We start from the raw sequence: 23949 nt of genomic DNA on the forward strand, positions 1-23949 counted from the left end.
TGGCTCTGAGCACTATGGGACATAACTTCTGAGGTCATCAGTCCCCTAGAACTTAGAACTACTTAAACCTAACTAATCCAAGGACATCGCACACAACCATGCCCGAGGCAGGATTCGAACCTGCGCCCGTAGCGGTCGCGCGGTACAGACTGTAGCGCCTAGAACCGCTCGGCCAACCCGGCCATCGTCTTATGAAATTTCACAGTGAGTAAGGCTATCGTTATCGAAGGAAAATAATACAATTTAGTTGGAGGAAAGTGTAGAGCAGACTCTTCTGAAGGAAGAATCGCTTCTAAATTGAAGCTAAATACTTATGATAATTTTGAAATTGGTGGAATATGCTGCAATCGCTCACGAACCGCTGAGCGGCGAAGAGAGTATCACGTAATATTTACTACAAAAACGGTCGCCAGCCCACTAGAGCATTGAGTCTCCAGAATCTTGAGAAAGATAATGGCAAAGAAATTTAAGCAAATAATCACTGGCGTGGCAACAGAAGGTTGTCACGCTTTCCCACAGCACAACAGTTCTCGAGAAAATAATGAACGAGAAAGCACTGATTTTACAGTTACTTATTCTGAAATACTAAATTTTGAAAGTAAAGTTAAATGAAATTACTGGTCAAGTAAATGACTGGCTTAAATTAAACTTCGTTATGTAAAAAATAACTTTCAGTAAACTCAGCGTAACTTAATGCAACATTTAGAAAACGGCAAACAATTTACTTTTGATTACTGAAAGATTCAACTGTATTTACTTTAAGTAAATGAGCAATTGATTTTACTTTTGAAATAACAACAATAAAATACATACCAAGCCAGCACAATTCACTCGCTAAGCTAAATAAAGAATAAATGAAATTGCGCGCTCTCAATTAGTGCAGTATGTTTACTTATTAATTTAGGCAGTGAAATTTTACTTTACTTTAAGTAGCCTCTGTCATGCAATAGATGAATGGAGAGTTACTGAGGGCCGCGCGGGATTAGCCGAGCGGTCTGAGGCACTGCAGTCATGGACTGTGCGGCTGGTCCCGGCGGAGGTTCGAGTCCTCCCTCGGGCATGGGTGTGTGTGTTTGACCTTAGGATAATTTAGGCTAAGTAGTGTGTAAGCTTAGGGACTGATGACCTTAGCAGTTAAGTCCCATAAGATTTCACACACATTTGAACATTTGAAGTTACTGAGGCAGAAAATTTGGACTGAAACTGTTCATTAGCAAACACACAAAACTAGTAGTAAATAAATAAACAGTTTTAATATTTTGACGACACACGGTGATTGCGTAGAAAGGAAAAAAGGAAAAGGGACCCTGTTTGGTAATAATGGCTGAGGACGGGAAACAAAATAAGGGAATGTCCGAAGAAATACAAACACAAATGCAAATGCGCAAATGCATTCAGTTTGGTTTACATAAATTTTGTTAATCACTCATTAAGTTTCTCATTAATTGACCTAATTATGTGTGGCCACGTAATAGCATGACAATACTGTGTCGTTATGACTCAAATCATCATAGTGTACCAAAACATATTTTAAACAACAAAATTACATCTTTCAAGAAACCATTACATTGAAAATGAAAATTTCATGTCAGTACTCAACAAGATAAGGTAAGCAACATAGTTAAAGGTGTACAAAAACTGAGTGAAAGGATAAGAGGCGGGATAAGAAATCACTAGTTACATTGTTTACTGTAGATAGTTCGTCGTAAATATCGTATTCATTAACTGATTGCATTTTTCATTATGAGAATTTGTGCGTACGGATAATACTTCAATGTTTACAACAAGCTTTACACTTGTTGTGCTGAAAAGAAAAGTTCACATTCAACACAACTTATTTACAAAGGACACCGTAACGTTCTAAGAGCCGGTAACGGCTCAATCCAGACATGACATTGTTGTGTGTGCCACAGCGGCACACTTGTTCTCTCTGTTTGTGCAGTGGCATTTGAGAACGTCCACCTGCCTTACAAGCTTTGAAAACTCACTCCCGAGCAATCTCAAGGAGTCTTTATATTTCTATCATAGTGGGTAACTCAACACTGCCCATATTCACAGTTATACACAGATCTGAATCTTATACATTGTCTGAGTGCATCGGTATTCACTTACATAATAGACAGATGGTATAAAACAGTTTTTAGAACATATTATTATAAAATTACAAATGATACACATACCAGAGTGACATTCATACTCATTGGTCGTGGCTCGGTTTTCTCTTTAATTTCCCTTACTTTCAGAACATCCACTCTGTAAGCTAAATTTATCGTTATACTTTTTGCAGATTTGTTGATGACAGCCTGTTCCAAGAAATAAATTTGGCAAACTGCCTATTGGCTTATGTCTCGGGTTCTTCGGCCGACGTTCCTGTAATGATTTTTCTGACGTTTCGCCAGCACGAGTGGCTGGCATTGTCAAAGCTTCACCCTCCATTGCCGGTGGTGAACTGGAGGCGAGCTGGAAGAGATGGGGCCCCTCCACGCCCGCACCAACGTGGTGACCAAACCAAAAGTTCTACTGTCACCTCCGTAAAACATGTTAGTTATCTAGTAAGTGGATCACAGGATGCTGGGCTGTGATGTTGTCCGTGCGTCTGGGTAAGACTACGCATTAACACGGTCCATCAGGTGATAGATAGTGGACGAAACGCGAGTGAGGGTAGCGATTTGAAGAGCAGAGGGAAAAAAGTGCCATGGCTCGTGCCGTGGGAAAAAAACCTCTGCGACAGTGGGATGGGTAGTAAGAGCAGTAGTGGCTTACTAGCTGCGATAGCTCATGCAAGGTTGGATTTGTTAGTATGGGTATCATGCATCATTACCGTGACAAGCGATGGCGATGTATCCCAGTGGCTGCAGCTGCTACATTCCTGGAACAATCAAGATCGTTATACAGTAGTGGGAGATCGGCCATAGATCGTCTCACTGTGTGGGGGATGTGTGGAGCTTGTTTGCATGCAGTGTACGGTACGGCTTCCCTGTGTGGTGCCAGTTGTTCGGCAGTGTATTTCAGCTGGATATCCAGCAATAGCGTCTGATTAACAGGGGCTCGCCTGTGCCGTTATGTTTGCGTATGCTTGGCCATAGATGTTATGCCCTTACAAGTATATCTTTTGGTCTTTTATGTTTCCATCTATGGTTGTGGTCGTAGTTCCCCAGATTCAGAATAAACGGGTTCTGCGAATGTCTGGAGTTTCTGTATAGTCTTGTGGTGAGTTTGTGGATTACCTCCGTGAGAGTCTCAAGTCGGTATTCCCGGTGAAGGTCCGCGATGCGTGTGTATCGTGGAGCATTGCTTATGATTTTGAGTACTTTGTTTTGTATGAGCTGCAGACGGCGCAGGCGTGTAGGCGCAGCGTATCCCCAGACAGGAGCTGCGTACGTCATCAGGGGTCGGATAAGTGTCATGTACATGGACCTCGACACCCTTCTGTTCAGTGTGCTACGCCTGTTGAGCATAGGATAGAGCTGTTTGAGCCTCGCGCTAGCTCGGTTGGTCATGTGTTGTATGTGGTCCCCCCAGAGTAATTTCCGGTCCAGCCAGACACCGAGGTATTTGACTTTCTCGCGGAAACGTATTGGGCGTGCATGTAGGGTTATTGGTCTGCAGTAACGGTGTTTGCGCAGTTGCTTCGGTCTTCTAGTGAACAGAACGGCTTCGCACTTGTCGACGTTTACTCTAACACGCCATTTCTCCAACCAAGGCTCGGCCACTCTGAGTGCAGTCTGTAGGCGTGACGTAATGTTTGATGGTTTCCAATCTTGCGCAAGGATGGCTGTGTCATCCGCGTAGATTGCCATCATTGTGTTGTGTGTGGTTGGGAGATCGTTTATGTAGAGGTTAAACAGTAGGGGCCCTAGGATGCTTCCTTGGGGTACTCCCGCGTGTATACCGTGTCGTGTTGATTGTTTTCCCTGCACATCAGTGTTGAAACTCCTGTCTGTGAGGTATGAGTGTATGAGACGCAGCAGCCCGTCGGGGAATCCCGCGTCGCTGAGTTTGCGAATGAGGCCGTTGTGCCATAGACGGTCGAAAGCCTTTTCGATGTCCAGGAACACTGCCCCTGTAGCTTTGTTTATGTTGAAACCATGTGTTATATGTTCAACGACCCGTAGGAGTTGTTGTGTTGTGGAGTGGTGATTCCTAAAGCCGAATTGCTCCGGTCTCAGGATGTCATTTGTTATGCAGTGCCTAGTGATGCGTTTGAGAATCACCTTCTCAACAATCTTACTGAGCGAGCTCAGAAGGCTGATGGGTCGGTAATTTTGTGGGAGGCTGTGGTCTTTCCCCGGCTTCCTGAACATCAGGACCTTGGCCGTCTTCCAAAAGGCGGGGAAGTGTTGGTGTTTTAGTATGGCATTCGTTATGTGTGTTAGGTACTCAGTTGCTTTATCCGTGAACTCCTGGAGGACACGGTTTTGAATGCCATCATGACCAGGGGCTTTCCTAGCGGCGGAATGCATTATAGCCCAGGAGACTTCGGCTGTGCTAGCATGTCGAATGTCGTCGCGCGATGGTTGGGCTAGAATGCGTGTAACCTCTTGGTCAGAAGCAAGTGTGAACACTGGATCTGATGGTAGCCTCGCGGCCGCAGACTATATGTACCTGGCGCGCCAACGTCCGAGGGCTTCTCCGCGGTCATTTCCGGTGCGGTTCTCCTCTTGCTACCTGCGACGGTCGTTCGCTGCAGTACGGGAAGCCAGGATCCGTTTACCTTAAGGCTTTCCTCTTTCTTGTTGAAACTGTTCGCGTGTTTTTGGATTTCTACAGCTTCTCTGAACAGGCGCGTGTGATAGTGCTTCTCTACAGCCAGAACTTCCGTGTCGGCGAATTTTATAACGTGGTCGGTCTCATTCAGTGCGTGCTCTGCCACGGCCGATTTCTCCACCTGCCCCAACCTGCAATGTCGCTTATGCTCTTTGATCCTGGTGTTAATGGATCGTCCAGTCATTCCGACATAAACTTTTCCGCAAGTGCAAGGTATGCGGTATATTGGGTTGGGGCAGGTGGAGAAATCGGCCGTGGCAGAGCACGCACTGAATGAGACCGACCACGTTATAAAATTCGCCGACACGGAAGTTCTGGCTGTAGAGAAGCACTATCACACGCGCCTGTTCAGAGAAGCTGTAGAAATCCAAAAACACGCGAACAGTTTCAACAAGAAAGAGGAAAGCCTTAAGGTAAACGGATCCTGGCTTCCCGTACTGCAGCGAACGACCGTCGCAGGTAGCAAGAGGAGAACCGCACCGGAAATGACCGCGGAGAAGCCCTCGGACGTTGGCGCGCCAGGTACATATAGTCTGCGGCCGCGAGCTCGCCTCCAGTTCACCACCGGCAATGGAGGGTGAAGCTTTGACAATGCCAGCCACTCGTGCTGGCGAAACGTCAGAAAAATCATTACAGGAACGTCGGCCGAAGAACCCGAGACATAAGCCAATAGGCAGTTTGTCAACAAGTGGCCACGAAAGCCTTAACAATTTTGAAATAAATTTGGAATACATTTTCAAAATGACACTAACAATTAACTTATTATTGGTATTTCTTTAACAGATTGATCAGTTCTTGTTGATACAACTTCAAGACAACAATGTTACGTATAACTAACAGCTTGTCGGAATTAGGAAAAGCTAAACAGTAAGCGTTAGTATACTGACAATCTTAGATGGTCCATTATAAATGAATTTAAATTTTGAAAATCCATTATCAATCTCGCTTGATTTCTCCTCCGATTTAACGAGAACGAGGTCGACAATTTGAAAAATAGCAACCGCGCTTTCGCGTCATGACGCCGTATTTGCGCCTCGGCTTTCTTTTTCATTACCTCTCGTAAACGTTCTTTCTTCACCTCAGTGTCAATACAAATTCGCGGAGGGAAATCAGTTATCTCTTCCACCAAACTGTTCGACTCATGTTCTAATAGGATTTCCTCCGGAGTGAATCCTGTACATTCGTACGTCTCAGCATTCATAATCTTTTCAAAATCGTTTATATATTTGCCCCGCGCTCTATGATTGTGGTGACAATACATCCAGCAAACTCGCTCCAGCTCGCGCATGTATCGTTCCGCTGGATTTCCGGCCGGGCAATAGGACGAAATGTGCATCACTTCATTGCTTTCCATACCTTCATTGCATAACGTAGAAGTAAACTGTGCCCCATTATCGGACAAAATCGCTTTTGTTTTGCCGATATCCACAAAGTAATAGTTTGCAAGTCCGTTATAAACCGCTTTAGCTGTTTCCTTTCTTATCGGATATAACTTAATGAGCTTTAAAAAGGCTTCCAACACTAGTAACATGTCGGCGAAATAACCTGAGGTTTTTGGCAGGGGCCATATAGGTCCGTACACACTAACTCTAGCACATCCTCAGGTCTTAATGCTCTGCATAAGGCTATGATTTGCGCAGTAGGTCACATTCACCCTCTGACACTTATCGCAAGTCTTTATCCTATCTTTTATTCTCTTTAACATGTTGCTAAAATTCAGAACCTCAGTCATTTTCTGTTTGGTTCGCAATGACCATAGGGTAAGCGATAACAGTTTACAATTTCGGTGATGTACTTGGTGGGCCAACACACCCGCTAAGTGCCGCTATTTTCATCTTTGCGCATATACAGGATATTGTTGAACATCCTGTAATACTGTCTCAACTTTTCTCTGTCTTTATTTTTTTCGTCATACTTGGTCTTCACTACTTTCAAGCATTCGTCCTCGCTTTGATGACGATGCAAATTTTCATCTTTGCGCATAACAGGATATTGTTGAACATCCTGTAATACTGTCTCAACTTTTCTCTGTCTTTATTTTTTTCGTCATACTTGGTCTTCACTACTTTCAAGCATTCGTCCTCGCTTTGATGACGATGCAAATTTTTACAAATACTCTCTATCTTCTTTCGTCCTTACACGTCTTGAAAGTAGAACAATTTCAGTACATCTTCGGATTCGTTATCCCGTAACAAGTCCTCATTCACATCAAGGTCATTCCAGAAACTCTGTCCGGCTCTGACACCGACAGCGATTTATCCGGCCGTTTTTTTAATTTTCTGTTTTTTGACATTCTTAATTTCTCACAGCCTGTGCTGCGGTTGTTGAAGCCGTTTTGATCCCAACACTGAAACCTTTTTATTAATTACTTCGATTAACGAATCTTGTACTACCAAAAATTCGTTAACTGTCAAGTCATGTAAATTTTCTTCGGAAAGATGGCTATCGTCTTCCAAATTGCTTGAAGAAATGTGCTCTGTTTCTAATTCTCTTCTAATTCTTCTCCCTTGCCCAAGCAACCCATACCACTCACGTCTGACTGTATGACGTCAGCCTTAACCTCGTAGATGTCGTAATCTATGTGGCCGTCAATTAGTCGTACCCAGTCATTATTGGCAGTAATTGATAGGGACTGAATATTTATTGATTTGAACTACGCATTAATTGTACTGATCAACATGCTCAACAAATCGTTTATATTTACAGCTGTTACTGGTTTTTACTCTAACTCTGGTTTCTGACATCGGTTACATGTTAAATACAGTTTCTGTTATAAAGCTTACAGCTTCAGGGTCATAAGTACAGTACAAGTTATCAACGGATATTAAACAGCGAAAATTTTGGATGGTGCAGAAGGTACTTTATCTGCGTTTCCAGTGTTACAAGTGACATATCATGCAAAAGTTACTTTCGGCCGTAAGTTTTTCACAAAAGTGTATTTTGACCTGAACTTAATTTTCCCGAAATACGAGTTTATGAAGAGAGAAGAGTCATAACTCTTTTTGTGTGTTTTGCATTATCATTACGACAACGTATGCAGTAACGACAACCACTTACTCTATGGGATATGTTTCGTAATTGCATAGTTATACTCAACACGCTGACAGGCGGACATTCAGCGGTCTTATGTCGTACTGTTGAAGAAGACCGACTGCAGGATGTGGCATTGCACGGCCCTCCTAATGAAAGGAGCCTGACACGACTCCTCATACAGCTGTCTTCAGGGGCAGAAACCGTTGACTGCCACGGCCAGTGTAGAAAACACCACGCTAGTACCCACATTGTTACCAGCAGCAGCCTCTTGTAACCATATCCGTCCTGATGATTAAAACTAATTATTACCTTTCGATTAGACATTTTGCAGTGATCTAAAAATTGCCTAGTGGAAAGGAATCTTTTCCTCAAGAAACAGTATCGCTGGTCTAACGAGAAAAACCAAGAGCTTTTTTCTCCACTTTACAACATACTGAAATTTCAAAACAATAAGTAAAAAGCACAATGTATTCCTGCTGCATGTCTCTAACTTTACCGACATTGCTCTCTATGTAGAATGAATGTACCAGATGAAAGGATTTTATGTACCAGATTACAGGTTTCTACCTAATTCGAACTTCCTATTTTTATTTCCTCTTCTCAATAAAAAACATGTCTGAATTCCAGAAGTATTTACATCACCTTTTTTTTAATGTTGTCAAATTTAATCTCGTTCCATCTGCCACAGCTTAGTATAATATGGTTATAATAAAAAAATGTGTTACGGTCGAATGATTGGGCGACGAAAATGACATTTTGTGGCTCCAGTGGGGCGAACGAAGTGAAGCAGCACTTACTTTCGTAATCAAAACCATTCTGAGTTGCAGACTGAATACACAGCGCCATAATAATATGAGAGGATGAGGTACGGTAGGTCATACTTGCTTCCCCATACATTTCACTACGTGCAGCAGACACTATCCTACTGCATCCAGTTCCTTCTACAAGCACGTAAAGACCTTAGTTCCTCACCGAAATTCTCATTAACCCTAACTGCGAAAGTATCTCCTCCTATTCACGCTAATAAACCAGTTCCCTGTCCGCACATCACTTCCACCTCCCTCCACTCGACGTGAGTTCTGTCAACAATGAAATATAGATGTGGTCATCCAGCCTCAGAAGATCGCTTGGGCTTTACGTGAACAGCAGAAAACACCATGATAATAACCATTGAATCCTATATGAATACAACAGTTCCATAGCTTTTACAGTTGTTTTATTCATCAATACTCAACATTTTGATGCTGCCCGCCACGAATTCCTCTCCTGTGCGAATGTCTTCATCTTAGTCTTAGAGTAGAACTTCCACTCCACGTCCTCAGTTATTTGCTGGATGTATTCCCATCTCTGGCTTTCCCTACAGTTCTCATCCTCTACAGCTCCCTCTAGTGCCATATAAGTTACTCCCTGATCGCTTAACACGTCTCCTGTCATCATGTCTTTTCTACTTGTCAGTGGCCGGCCGTTGTGGCCGTGCGGTTCTAGGCGATTCAGTCTGGAACCGCGTGACCGCTACGGTCGCAGGTTCGAATCCTGCCTCGGACATGGATGTGTGTGATGTCCTTAGGTTAGTTAGGTTTAAGTAGTTCTAAGTTCTAGGGGACTGATGACCACAGATGTTAAGTCCCATAGTGCTCAGAGCCATTTTTTTTTCTTGTCAGTGTTTTCCGTATGTTCCTTTCTTCAACCGATTTTACGGTGATTTCCTTGCCTCATCAGTCCACCTAATTTTCAACATTCTGCTCTAGTACCACATTTCACATGCTTCGATTCTCTTCTGTTCAGGTTTACCCACAGTCCATGTCTGACTACCATACAATGCTGTGCTCCAGACGTACATTCTCAGAAATTTCCTAAAATTAAGGGCTACGTTTGATACTATTAGACTTCTCTTGGCCAGTAATGTTCTTTTTGCCACTGCTAGTCTGCTTCTTTAAATCTCCTCGCTCCTTCCGCCATTGGTTGTGTTACAGTCTAAGTGGCGGAATTTCTTATTTTCCTTTACTTACGTTTACTTACATTCCCTTTACTACGGAATATTTCGAAGAGTTGCTCAATGTAGGTGAAAATACGATCAGTAATGTTTCAGATTTCGATGTACAATGGGATAGGAACGATAATGGAAATAGGATCACATTTGAGGAAGTGGAGAAAATGGTCAATAGATTGCAGTGCAATAAAGCAGCTGGGGTGGATGAACATTAAGTCGGAACTCATCAAATACAGTGGAATGTCAGCTCTTAAATGGCTAGACAGGGTAACTGAAATGGTCTGGGAGTCGGGACAGGTTCCATAAGACTGGACGAGAGCAGTAATCACACCAATCTTTAAACAAGGAAACAGAAAAGATTGTAACAACTACAGAGGTATCTCTTTAATCAGCGTAGCGGGTAAAATCTTCTCAGGTATGGTTGAAAGGAAAGAGCGAGTATTAGTTGAGGACAAATTGGATGAAAATCAGTGTGGGTTTAGGCCTCTTAGAGGTTTTCAGGACCAGATCTTTAGCTTACGGCAAATAATGGAGAAGTGTTACGAGTGGAACAGGGAATTGTATCTATGCTTTATAGATCTAGAAAAGGCATATGACCGGGTTCCTAGGAAGAAGTTATTGTCTGTTCTACGAAATTATGGAATAGGAGGCAAAGTTTTGCAAGCAATTAAAGGTCTTGACATACATAGTCAGGCGGCAGTTAGAGTTGAAGGTAAATTGAGTTCATGGTTCAGAGTAGTTTCAGGGGTAAGACAAGGCTGCAACCTGTCTCCACTGTTGTTCATATTATTTATGGATCATATGTTGAAAACAATAGACTGGCTGGGTGAGATATGTGAGATATGTGAACACAAAATAAGCAGTCTCGCATATGCGGATGACTTAGTTGTGATGGCAGATTCAATTGAAAGTTTGCAAAGTAATATTTCAGAGATTGATCAGAAATGTAAGGACTATGGTATGAAGATTAGCATCTCCAAACTGAAAGTAACGTCAGTGGGAAAGAGGTATAAACGGATTGAGTGCCAAATAGGAGGAACAAAGTTAGAACAGGTGGACGGTTTCAAGTACTTAGGATGCATATGCTCACAGGATGGCAACATAGTGAAAGAACTGGAAGCGAGGTGTAGCAAAGCTAATGCAGTGAGCGCTCATCTACGATCTACTCTCTTCTGCAAGAAGGAAGTCAGTACCAAGACTACGTTATCTGTGCACCGTTCAATCTTTCGACCAACTTTGTTGTATGGGAGCGAAAGCTGGGTGGATTCAGGTTACCTTACCAATAAGGTTGAGGTTACGGATATGAAAGTAGCTAGGATGATTTCAGGTACTAGTAGATGAGAACAATGGCAATAGGGTGTCCACAATGAGGAAATCAAAGAAAAACTGGGAATGAACTCTATAGATGTAGTAGTCAGGGCGAACAGGCTTAGATGGTGGGGTCATGTTACAAGCATGGGAGAAGCAAGGTTCCAAGGGACTCATGGGTTCAGCAGTAGAGGGTAGGAGGAGTCGGGGTAGTCCAAGGAGAAGGTACCTGGATTCGGTTAATCATGATTTTGAAGTAATAGGCTTAACATCAGAAGAGGCACCAATGTTAGCACGGAATAGGGGATCATGGAGGAATTTTATAAGATGGACTATGCTCCAGACTGAACGCTGAAAGGCATAATCAGTCTTAAACGATGATGATGATGATGATGGTTTACTTCGTGACCATCACTTTTGGTATTAGGTTTCTTGCTACTCTAATATTTGCTCCATCTAATTACTTTCGCCTTTCTCCAGTTTACTCTCAGTCCACATTCTGTACTCATTAGACTATCCATTCAATTTAACAAATCCTGTAATTCTTCTTCTCTTTCACTGAGGATGACAATGTAGTCAACGGATCTTATCACTGCTATCCCTTCAACCTAAATTTTAACACCTGTCGTGAATCTTTCTGTTATTGCTGCTATTGCCTCGTCGCTATATGGATTGAATAGCAGAGGCCAAAGATGACACCTTTGTCTTACACCCTTTTTAATCGGAGTACTTCGATGCTGGTAATCCAATCTTACTGTTCCGTCTAGGTTCCAGCACATATTGTATTTCAACCGTCCTCCCTTGTAGCTTGCTTCTATTTTCGTCAGAATTTCCAACATCTTGTATCATTTCACATTTGTTTTAATTTATTTTCAACGAGTTCCATTACAGTATGTATGTATTGTATGTGTTTGTTTGTGTGTGTGTGTGTGTGTGTGTGTGTGTGTGTGTGTGTGTGTGTGTTGTTTGTTGTGTGTGTGTGTGTGTGTGTGTGTGTGTGTGAATAGCACCAAGGGGGCCGCCACGCTTAACGTCCCCATCCGACGGACGGATCACCATCAACCGTGAGACCTGCCCTCACTTCATGTGACACTGTGGAGGGATTTGGTATTTAAACCAGGACATTGGTCCAAAGTCTGGTGTTCAGAAGCTGCAAGCTACCACCTCTCCTCCAGTTATCGGCCAAATACCGGCAGTGAAAATCTTTTTCACCACCATAATCCTAACCAACTTACCTCTGGGTCGAGTGGCACTTCTCGGCGTTTAGTCTGGGCGGACGTTACAGGACAACCCTCCAAACTGAAGGTGATTTCGCACTTTATTAAGTTTTTTTTTTTTATATTACAGATGGCAGCCAGCCCTCCGAACGAACATGTCGCCGACCCTCGGCCACCGAGGCGGGTCACAATTTCACATTTTCGAACGCTGTCTCTAGATCAACAGATCCCACGAGCTTATCTTGTTTTTCTTCAGTCTTGCTACCATTGTCAAGCGCATCAGAACTACTACCCTGCTACCTTTACCTTTCCTAAAGCCAAACTGATGCTCTTCTACAGGTCTCCATTTATCTTTTCCATTCTTCTATATTTTATTCTATGGCTTGGCTCTGAGCACTATGGGACTCAACTGCTGTGGTCATAAGTCCCCTAGAACTTAGAACTACTTAAACCTAACTAACCTAAGGACAGCACACAACACCCAGCCATCACGAGGCAGAGAAAATCCCTGACCCCGCCGGGAATCGAACCCGGGAACCCGGGCGTGGGAAGCGAGAACGCTACCGCACGACCACGAGATGCGGGCTATTTTATTCTAGTCAGCAGCCTATACGCATGAGACGTTAAGCTGATGGTACGATAGTTTTATCACCTGTCTGCCCTTCCTACATCCGGAATTGTATGGATGACATTTTTCTGGAAGTCTGGTGTTACGCTTGTGCATAACATACCTTTAACGTATCTGAATGCAGCTCTTCCCAAAGGAATGCAAATGGTTGCTTTCATTTACATTAAGGGAGTGTCACTGGACAGACGCACCGATAGTACCACGCGGCTTGTGTCACCACAGAGCCCTCACTGGAATCGCACATTTCGATAGGTTATTTACTGGCAGATTTAGTGAAACGGAGAACGTAGCACTTAATACATTTTGGTCGTCTTCTGAAGAAGAAAAGTATAGAGGGTTTTGAGAGTTAATTACGTCATCGATATACCAAACTCATTTCAATTGAGGGAATAACGAGTGATTAACTCAATAAATATTCGGTCTGCTGTAGTGACTTCCCTTTCTAAAGTGCTTGAATGAGGTGACAACTGGAGCGTTCAGATATCGAGGTTTTTGTAGTTTGTCTCTGGTGAGCCACCGCTAAAAGGGTCACATTAATGTGAACACCTGTCAGAGGCCAGAACAACCAACTTTTGCAGAGCGGATCGCTGCAAGATGTGCGGCAAACGAGTCAGTGAGATTCTGGAATGTACCGGCAGGCATATGGAGTCATGCCGACTGCAGTGGCGTGACCAGATGGGCTAGGTTTCTCGGCTGAGGAACCATGGGCCGAACAACCCTGTCGAGATGGTCCCACAGATTCCCGATTGGGTTTGATCCGGCAAGTTTGGTGATCAGGGAAGTACAGTAAACTCATCCAGGTGCTCTTCAAACCACGCACGTACGCTGCGAGCTATGTGACACATCGCATTTTTCTCCTGGAATATGCCATCGTGCCGAGGAAAAACAAACTGCATTTAGGGATGAACATGGTGCCAAAGGCCCGATGTACACGTATGTTGATCCACTGTGCCTTCCAGAAAGACGAGATCAACCGCGGCAAGCACCAAAACATTCCCCAGACCACAATGCTCCCTCCTCCCGACGATTGTTGCAGGGCGTTTGTTTGCGGACGCTTCACGCCTATGGAGCGTGAAATGTTGTCCATCTGAAAAGACCACCTGTCGCCACTCGGTGGACGTCCAATTACGATATCGTCATGCGGACTGCAGGTTTCGTCACCGAAGAACTGCAGTCAGCATGAGAGCATGAAACAGGCACCCACTGCAGAGTCTCACACGCAGCAACTTTCGCAGAACGGTCGTTGAGGAAACACAGTTGGTAGCCCCTCGGTTCACCTGGGCTTTCAGTTTCTCAACTGTTGTATGTCTATTCGTCAGCGCTGCCATAGTTCACCCCTATCATCTTCGGCCTGTTGTGCACCACAGTTGCCTCGGCACCGATTTTGGCTAGCGCGATTCACCACGCCAGCACGTGAACAGTTTACAAACCCAACCATTTCAGAAATCCTTCCAGTTTTGGCCCGAAAGCACATAATCATCCACTTTTGAACGTTAGATAAATTACTCCATTTCCGCATTAAGACAACTGCACTGTTTTCCCGCGTCTCCCAGACACGGTTCAAATGGCTCTGAGCACTATGGGACTCAACTGCTGAGGTCATTAGTCCCCTAGAACTTAGAACTAGTTAAACCTAACTAACCTAAGGACATCACAAACATCCATGCCCGAGGCAGGATTCGAACCTGCGACCGTAGCGGTCTTGCGGTTCCAGGCTGCAGCGCCTGTAACCGCACGGCCACTTCGGCCGGCCCCAGACACGGTGGGCAAAGTTTAAGCAGATTGTAAATTGTCGTCTGGAGAGCTATCTGCCTAATAAGTGAATGAAGGATGGCAAAGACCCACCATGGTTTCATAATGAAATTCGGATGATGCTGATGAAACATAGCCTGCTGCACTCTCGGTACAAAAGGGAACGCACAAATGACGATAAGCGAAGGTTAGTACAGATTCGTGCACCTGTGAAAAGATCTATGAGTGAATTATACAAATGCACACCTCAAAAGAAGATCTGGCAGAGAACCCGAGGAAATTCTTGTCTTATGTAAAAACGCTACTCCGCTAAGGCGCCTACCGTTCAGTCTCTTGTTGACCAGTCTGGTGTGGCAGTTGAAGACAGCGAAATGAAAGCCGACGCTTTAAATATCATGTTCAAGAAATTGTTCACACAGGAGAATCATACAAACATACCGTCATTTCACCATCGGACAGACTGTCATATGGATGATATAGTAAGAAGTACCCCTGGCATAGAGAAGCAGCTGAAACATTTGAAAGCAAATAAATCACCAGGTCAGGATGGAATCCCAATTCGGATTTTCAAAGATAACTCCACGGTATTGGCCCCTTACCCAGCCTGCAATTATCGTGAATATCTCGCCCAGCAGAAAGTCCCAAGCGACTGGAAAAAAGCACATGTGACTTCAGTATATACGAAGGGTAAAAGAACGGACGCTCAAAATTGCAGACCAATATCCCTAACTTCGGTTTGCTGCAGAATCCTTGGACATATTCTCAGCTCGAATATAATAAACCTTCTCGACCCAGAGACGCTTATGTCCACGAAACAGCATGGTTTAGAAAGCATCGCTCGGGCGAAATTCAAAAAAGTGGTTCAAATTGCTCTGAGCAATATGGGACTTAACAGCTGCGGCCATCAGTCCCCTAGAATTTAGAACTACTTAAACCTAACCAACCTAACTAACACATATCCATGTCCGAGGCAGGATTCGAACCTGGGACCGTAGCGGACGGGCGGTTCCAGACTGAAGCGCCTAGAACCGCTCGGCCACTCCGGCCGGCGTGCGAAATTCAGCTTGCCCTTTTCTCACATGATATACTGCAAACAACGGATTATGGTTAACAGGTACATTCCATATTTCTAGATTTCCGGAAGACATTTAACACGGTGCCCCATTACAGACTGTTAACGAAGGTAGGAGTAGGAGCATACGGAATAAGTTCGTAGGTACGTGGTTGGCTCGAAGATTCCTTATCTAAAAGAACCCAGTATGTTGTTCTCGAGGTGAGTGTTCATTAGAGACAAGGGTATTGTCAGGAGTGCCCCAGCGAAGTGTGATAGGACCACTGTTGTTCTCTATATACATAAATGATTTGGGGAACAGGACGGGCAGCAATCTGCGCTTGTTTGCTGATGCTGCTGTGGTACGCTAAGGGTCGATGTTGAGTGACTGTAGAAAGATACGACTTACACAATTTTAAGTAGGAATAATGAATGTTAGCTAGCTCTAAATGTGGAAAAATATAAGTTAATGCGGATGAGTAGGAAGAAAAAACCTGTAATGTTCGGATATATTATTAGCAGTGTCCTGCTGCTTGGTGAAGTCGTTCAAATATCTGGGCGTAACGTTGCAAAGCGATATGAAATGGAACGAGCATGTCAGGACTGTGGTAGGGAAGTTGAATGGATGACTTCGGTTTAGTAGGAGAAGTTTAGGAAATGTGGTTCACCTGTATAGGAGACCGCTCATAGGACACTGGTGCGACCTATTCTTGAGTACTGCTCGGTGTCTGGCATCCGTACCAGCTCGGATGAAGGAAGAATTCGAAGCAATTCGGAGTCGGACTGCTAGATTTCTTATTGGTAGGTTCGAGCAACACGTAAGTGTTACGGAGATGCTTCGGTAACTCAAATGCGAATCCCTAGAGGGAAGGCGATGTTCGTTTCGAGGAATACTATTAAGAAAATTTAGAAAATCAGCATTTGTAGTTGATTATCAAACGACTCTACAGCCGTACAGTTGCCAACATACATTTCGCATAATGACCACGAAGATAAGATACGAGAAATTGGAGATCATATGGCGGCATGGGAGGCATATACATAGCCATTTTTCCCTCTCTTTATTTGCGAGTGGAGCAGGAAAGAAAATAACTAGTAATAGTACAGAGCACCCTACACCACGCACCGTATGGTGGCTTGCGGTGTATCTACACTAACGTTTGTGAAAATTGCAACACCAAGAAGGAAACACATGAATTCAATTAGTTTAATACCACAGGTTACACACGTGACAAGTAACAAATGTTTACGAAAATACCTGGCAGATTAAAACTATGTACCGAACCGAGACTCGAACTCGTGACCTTTGCCTTTCGCGGGCAAGTGCTCTACCAACTGAGCTTCCCAAGCACGACTCACGACCCGTTGGTAGAGCACTTGCGGCGAAACGCAAAGTTCCCGAGTTCGAGTCTCGGTCCGGCACACAGTTTTAATCTGCCAGGAAGTTTCATATCAGCGCACACTTCGCTGCAGAGTGAAAATCTTATTCTTGAAACATCCCCCAGGCTGTGGCTAAGCCATGTCCCCGCAATATCCTTTCTTTCAGGAGTGCTAGTTCTGCAAGGTTCGCAGGAGAGCTTTTGTAAAGCTTGGAAGGTAGGAGACGAGGTACAGGCAGAAGTAAGGCTGTGAGGACGGGTCGTGAGTCATGCTTGGGTAGCTCAATTGGTAGAGCACCTGCCCGCGAAAGGCAAAGGTCCTGAGTTCGAGTATCGGTCCGGCACACAGTTTTAATTTGACAGGAAGTTTCATATCAGCGCACACTTCGCTGCAGAGGGAAAGTCTCATTCTGGAAAGAAATGTTTATCTTTTCAAATCTGTACATGTCCCTACTATCCAGTATGTCGTGTGGCCACCATGCGCTTCAATTAGAGCTGCTGTATGCCGTGGCATTGAATCAGTAAGTTTCTGAATACGTTCCTGAGGGATTTCCCTCCACGCAATTTGTATCAGAGCCCACAAATCCGTAACACCAGTTACTGGAGGACCGTGACGCACCAGGTGCCGACCAACCATATCCGAGAGAAGTCCGATGGGCGACATGTCTTGTGAACGTGGAGGCCAGGGTAGCAATGGTACCCGTCGCTCTTCAAAGAAGGCCGTACATTCCTCGCAATATGTGGCCGGGCATTGTCCTGTTGAAATGTTTCCTGTGGAGATGCCTGAAGGAGGGAGAGTACCTTAGGCTCCATAATCTCCGTTAGGTACTGGTTGCTCTTCAAACGCTGGACACGTATGCGGCCATCACTGTAGGACACTTTGAAGCGGGACTCATCCGAAAAGATTACATGTTGCTACTAAGAACTCCAGTGACTTTGTTCACGTGCCCATTGCAGTCAGAGGAACTTGTGGGTCTGGACAATGGAAGTCGACGTAATGGTATGCGTGCTACCAGTCCAACCTGCAGCAGACGGCGACGGACCGTCGATGCAGACAAGTTCACACCTGTTGTAGTGCTACAGCGACGAGCCAACACTGTGGATGATGCTGTACAGTCCGTAATGACCATGCGGACAAGATGACGATCATCGTGTGCTGTGGTCATGTTCCGTGGTCCAGATCCCGCTTGCGTACGACCTTCCTCTATCCATTGCTTCCACACACGCATCCCTGTCGTACCAGCATGCCCTGTGGGAGCCGAAATATCACGATATGAAAACCCCGTTTCCCGGAGACCGATTATTCTGCCCCGTTCGAACTCACTCAGAAGTCGATATGGCTCCCTTTGACGGAGACAAGGCATACTGGCACTCACTGTATTGTTTACACCTTGTGTGACACCTCTGCACCGACTACACTAGGCGCAACATCGACTCTGTCGGACCGACAAGAGAGGGCTCTGCTCGGCCTATGTATACCTCATCTCGCTGCAAAACGTATCACGTATTGCTTGCACACCCGTCGCCACTTCCACCAAGTGTGGCGCTATTCGGGTAATACCTTCTCGGTGTTGCACTTTTCAGAAACGTCAGTGTATACAGATGTAGATGTATACATACCATCCACTGCTAGTGCTGCCACCTGCCGTCTGTGAGTACTTACTGCACGTTGTTTCTGAACATAGGTGGTGGTCACATTATCACATTAGGGTGACTGGAGCGTGTAAGAAAAATGTAAATTGATTTAAAACAAAATAATCTCCCGTTCCCTTCATTTCGTTTTGTAAAGGAAACGAGGAGCTACTGAGAACAAACAAGAGGTATCCTTGCAACAATATTAGAGGCAGTGCACCTCACAGAGTTAAGCCTCCTGTCTTTTAGACTGCGTGCCAACTGCAGTAACCCGGCCTGGCGCAAATATAAATACATCAGTTCAAAATGGATGCATTGCTAAGACAAACGAAAATATAATTCAATTAGTCTTATTTTTTTCGTGACATTTGCTTGTCGTGTACGCCGTGCCTAGTTACAAGATTGCTGTACGGATGCACCTCATACACTTCAGTTCTGCAGGTAGTACTGCACTCCCCGGAACTCGATGTTGAATGGCGACTCAGAAGTTCTTACGTTAGCACGAAGCAGTTTTCTGGCCCCAAAAAATGAATAAAATAATTCTTCCTCTCTTGCCGCCCTTCTCCCATCACGCAGCAACAGTTTGATTTTAATATTTTCCCAAATATATAAATAATTTGAAACGTTTCGAAGGTAGAAATTTTCACTATAATTAACGCTAAATAGAGAAATGTAAAGAAAAATTTCCTGTCTGCAGCAGTCTGCTAACGCCGATCTCTGTAACGTCCGTCCCACTGCCACGTGGGTAGCTAGCATAGGGCAACAGCACGCTCTTGGCTGCTGACGCAGCTGTGGCGCTGTATACTGCAACTGTCGCCTTTGTGTGCGGCTCAGCGAGATCAAAGCCAGGTCCCATTCACCTTAGAATGCTAACAGTAGCTTTTTCCTGATTCCCTAACAAAACGATTCTGCAGTGACTTGCTTGTAGATATTCTCAGACCCTAATCGGTGTATCTCTCTTCATTTATTGGCCTCCATTAATTTATAAACGCACTCTCGTTAACAATTCTTGCTGTCAAATGATATGGTGGTATGATAAATAATTTTAATTGTTAAATATCAGTTTATAGATACTTGTTTACACACTGCATTGCATGTTCAATACCTAACTCTAATTCTGTTGAGTTCTGCAGTCTTTTCATAAGTAATATATCGATTGTGGCCACTCGATCTGTTTCTTATGGCTGTTTCAGAAGGAAAATCCTTCGTCCTTTATCAACTAAATTTTAAACATAATAAAAGTTCTTATGACGTAATATAACAGATACTTATGATCACAACATAAAATTACTTCAAAATATCCGTTCCTTTCCATATCGATCTTTTTGCCGTACCTCCCTTATCAGGTTTCTTTGTGTAGTTCAAGTTTTCATATTTGGTTTCTCTTTCAGAACTTATTCCCGGATTTACCAGCACCTGTTGGAAGTAAGAATAGGTTTTGTGGGGATTACTATCCACAAACTAATTTTGCAAAGCCTAATATAGCAGCACTGCTCAACTTTCTTTTGGGCAATTTTGTTTGAAATGCTTCGTGAAGTATTTCAAGTACTACACTTAATGTACTAGATTGAAAAACGTCGATAAAGGTAATTTGTTTCATCCAAACAATAATGATCTAATTAATATTAATTTTATCTAATTAATTAATATCTAATTAATACTAATTAATTAGAACACTGATACAAGCATTGACAACTTACGAGACAGTTTGCCCAGATGTGTAACCTAAAATTAAAATGGAATCTTTTGATATATGTATGAACCGCATTTTACATAATTTTGATATTTTGTAGCCATTTTCGAATATCTCCATTTTTAGCCATTCTATCCTCATGTTAATCGATCCCTTTAGACGTTTCGGAGAACTTTTTTTGCGCCAGAGAATGGATGGATACAGTACGGCTCCATATACCATAGAAACTTTGTGGATTGACGCTATCAGTACGCAAAGGAGGTTTAGTTCCATCGATTCTCCTTTAAAATATTCACATGAACATTTGGGGAAGGCGTTGGCTATTGCCTTGATAAAGGAATAGTGCAGACATTACTTGAACTAATTTGTGAAAACTGTGGAAAACTTATATATAGATGGCTCTTCCGAGTAAGAGTACAGAGTCTTAGCTATTGAACCGCTTCTACTGGTCCCTTTTAAAAGACTGTATTGGTTTATGATTTATAACAGTACAATGTTATAGTAAGACATTACCATTCATCTTCAGAACACGAGTATAAAAAATCTGAGTTCTTCTGTCACTGATACAGCGTCGCGTATCGCTGGTGTATAATTGCCAATTAGATAACTGTTTAGCTACATGTTCCATGAATCAATTGCACAACATATCGTAATGACGTATAAAGAGCCAATCATCGTAATTTGAATTTGACCAATTACGGAGATATCAATTAACAGAACAGAATATTTAATTTGATATGAAAATAAAGTGTGTAATACCTCTGCACTAATTAAGCTACAGATATCTAAAAAACTACATAGTGGAACGGAAGTGACTGCCTGGCATAAAATTTTTTAGCTTACTTTAGAATTCAAGATTTCCTTCTGTTAGGCATTTAACATCTACTTAAGTGTTGAAAGTCTCTGGTAGTGGTAGATTCCTCCCCTTTCAGAGCTAATAGCTATTTTAATTAACAGTAACCGTAATTTTTCACTCTACTGTTGTAATTACGGATGCCATTATTTCTTCTCAGCTGTAATGAGTCACTTGGCCCAAACTGCACGAGAGAAAAGATATATTTTATGCTATTGTTAAATGTTTAACCTCATTACTAGTAAAATGCTCTCTACAAAACTTTCGTGAATGGGCACCACATATTAGTCTAATGATGCATTCCTGTGTGATTTAAATATTCTTTCTTAAAACCCCTACCCCAGAACAAAAGTGTTACTCCAGAACATAATTCCATGAGTCATTGAATGAGGATAGATAAAGTACATTAACCTACATATTTCCTTCTGTCTGAGGCTTGCTATGCCACGAAGTGCTAAAGGGATGTACTGAGATATTTAAGGACTTTTTTTTTAAATGAAATTCTTGTCAGTTTTGTATACTTTAATGTGCTGAATTAAATATCCTGCGCTCTTTTTTATAATTAAGTGAGAGCGTGTGCAGAAAGCCATCAATCATTCTTCTAATTTCTCTGTTACTGGATGTCTGTTGGAATTCATCATAAAACTTCTGTCGTTTGCAAAATGAGCTAATTCTGATTGTTCTGAATTAAATGGTCGCTCACTTTTATCTACTAGAAATAAGAAACGTAACACTGTACCTGCTGGAGCTTTATTAATAATTTTTCCCATCAGAAAAATATCCATTGTCTGCATGTGGTGAAACATGTAGCTCAACTACCCGTGTAACATTTTATTACGTAAGATATGAGACGTTTTTTATCTATACTGTTGACTCCCCTAATCTACATTTGTCTTAAAAAAGTGTTTTTATAGTTAAATGCTTTCGTTGAATAACTAAAAGTGGCAACGGTTTTGTCATTTAATCGTTTTAAACACTTTTAAAAAGTGACGTTATTAGTGAAGTAGACCAGCAATTATTTAAATGGCTTACGAAACTTTTATCATGAAGGGATTTCACAATTACTTGCTTTAATCTCTCTGAAAAAATGCCTTGATTTAGTGGTACATTACATACTTCGAGAAAAATTTGTATATGTTAACAAATATTTAGTAATACCAACAAATAAATACTCATTTCACAGTCCTAATTTCAATTAGTTGGAAATATTTCAGTCATGTGCATATTAACGAAGCTATTCTCTGTAGCGTAGTTCTGGGTGAGATAAAGAACTGATCTCAAAGTGAATGATAAGGAGTTCCAGTGCAAGGTTACACACTGCCCGTGTCAAGTTAAACTTTTGAGCTCTCACTCCCCTCCCCCATAATCACAAGCAATTGATCAAGGTCATCCAGGGGAACATCCCACACACCTTAGCAATTGTGTGAGTTGTATACAAGGTCATGACATAACTCGATATCTGTTATGTAGGCCTATCCTCACACCTAAAAAAATGGATACATAACTCGATACTTGTCACTTGATATAAAATAACGGGGGCATACTGAAAAGGCGAGAAACCCCATGGAGCAATAATATGTGAGCTCATCCTCCTCCTCATCATCATCCTTATAAGTAGCTCCGCTGTTTAGGCCGCTTCATTCGAGGTCTGAGAATCATGGGGTAGAGGTTCAGGCTGTTTTATTAATAACTTACTTTGTCCAACAATTTTTTTAATGTTTCCTTTACTTCATGAATCAAATCCTACAAATTTTGAGTTAGTAAAAATGGATATGACAAAGAAAAAATTTTATTGGCTCTATTTTCTGTGCCAACTAGCTATTCAGATGATGGAGAGGTTGAAGAAATGTGTGATGAGATAAAAGAAATTATTCAAGTAGTTAAGAGAGACGAAAATTTAATAAATTTACTTTACTTTACGTCTATGGTCACAAACTTTTTGTCAACAGATTACCGGTTTCGGTCTGTAATGGCCATCTTCAGATCTGTTTTATAAAAACAATGTCCTAATGTACTACAGCCATAGTGGCATCGTCAAATGTTAAACGCCCATTTGTGGGTGGCACCTGTATCTATACAGTATGAGTACATCTTTGATCTGAGCCCCACAAACTCCACAGTCTGTGAGCCATTCGCCTCACCTTTCATCAGGCGGATTGCCTTCTTGTTTTGAGGTGCTATTCCAGAAGTATTATTGGCTGCATATCCATATGTGTCGAATGTTTGTACGTATGATTGTACGTAATTACTTCATACAGATTTAAACCTTTCATCCGGTAGATGAAACTGTCTGTATGCATATAAAGTAACAGGATCAGCAATGTTTGGCTCGCAAACTCGTAGTGTAAGCAATACTTATGGAGCTTGGAGAGGTCCATACCACACATACTTACATAGACAGACTTCGTGAACAACACTGAAACGTTGGCTGTCTCCACAGCGAGTACTTCCTCATTGGAGATGGTGTCACATTTGAAATTTGGTGTGATGATGCAATCTCTTGCGTCATAACGCCTATCTCACCGGTAAATTAAATTAATTTCGCGACATTGTCTAATATTCTGCTTTACGGGGGGTCCCTGGGTGATACCTTCAAGTTCCATCTTCAACTTGAGACATTGCTGGATGTTTCTGTAGTGCAGAATA

This window comes from Schistocerca nitens, chromosome 4 (genome assembly GCF_023898315.1).
Source record: "Schistocerca nitens isolate TAMUIC-IGC-003100 chromosome 4, iqSchNite1.1, whole genome shotgun sequence".
NCBI classification, from domain to species: domain Eukaryota; kingdom Metazoa; phylum Arthropoda; class Insecta; order Orthoptera; family Acrididae; genus Schistocerca; species Schistocerca nitens.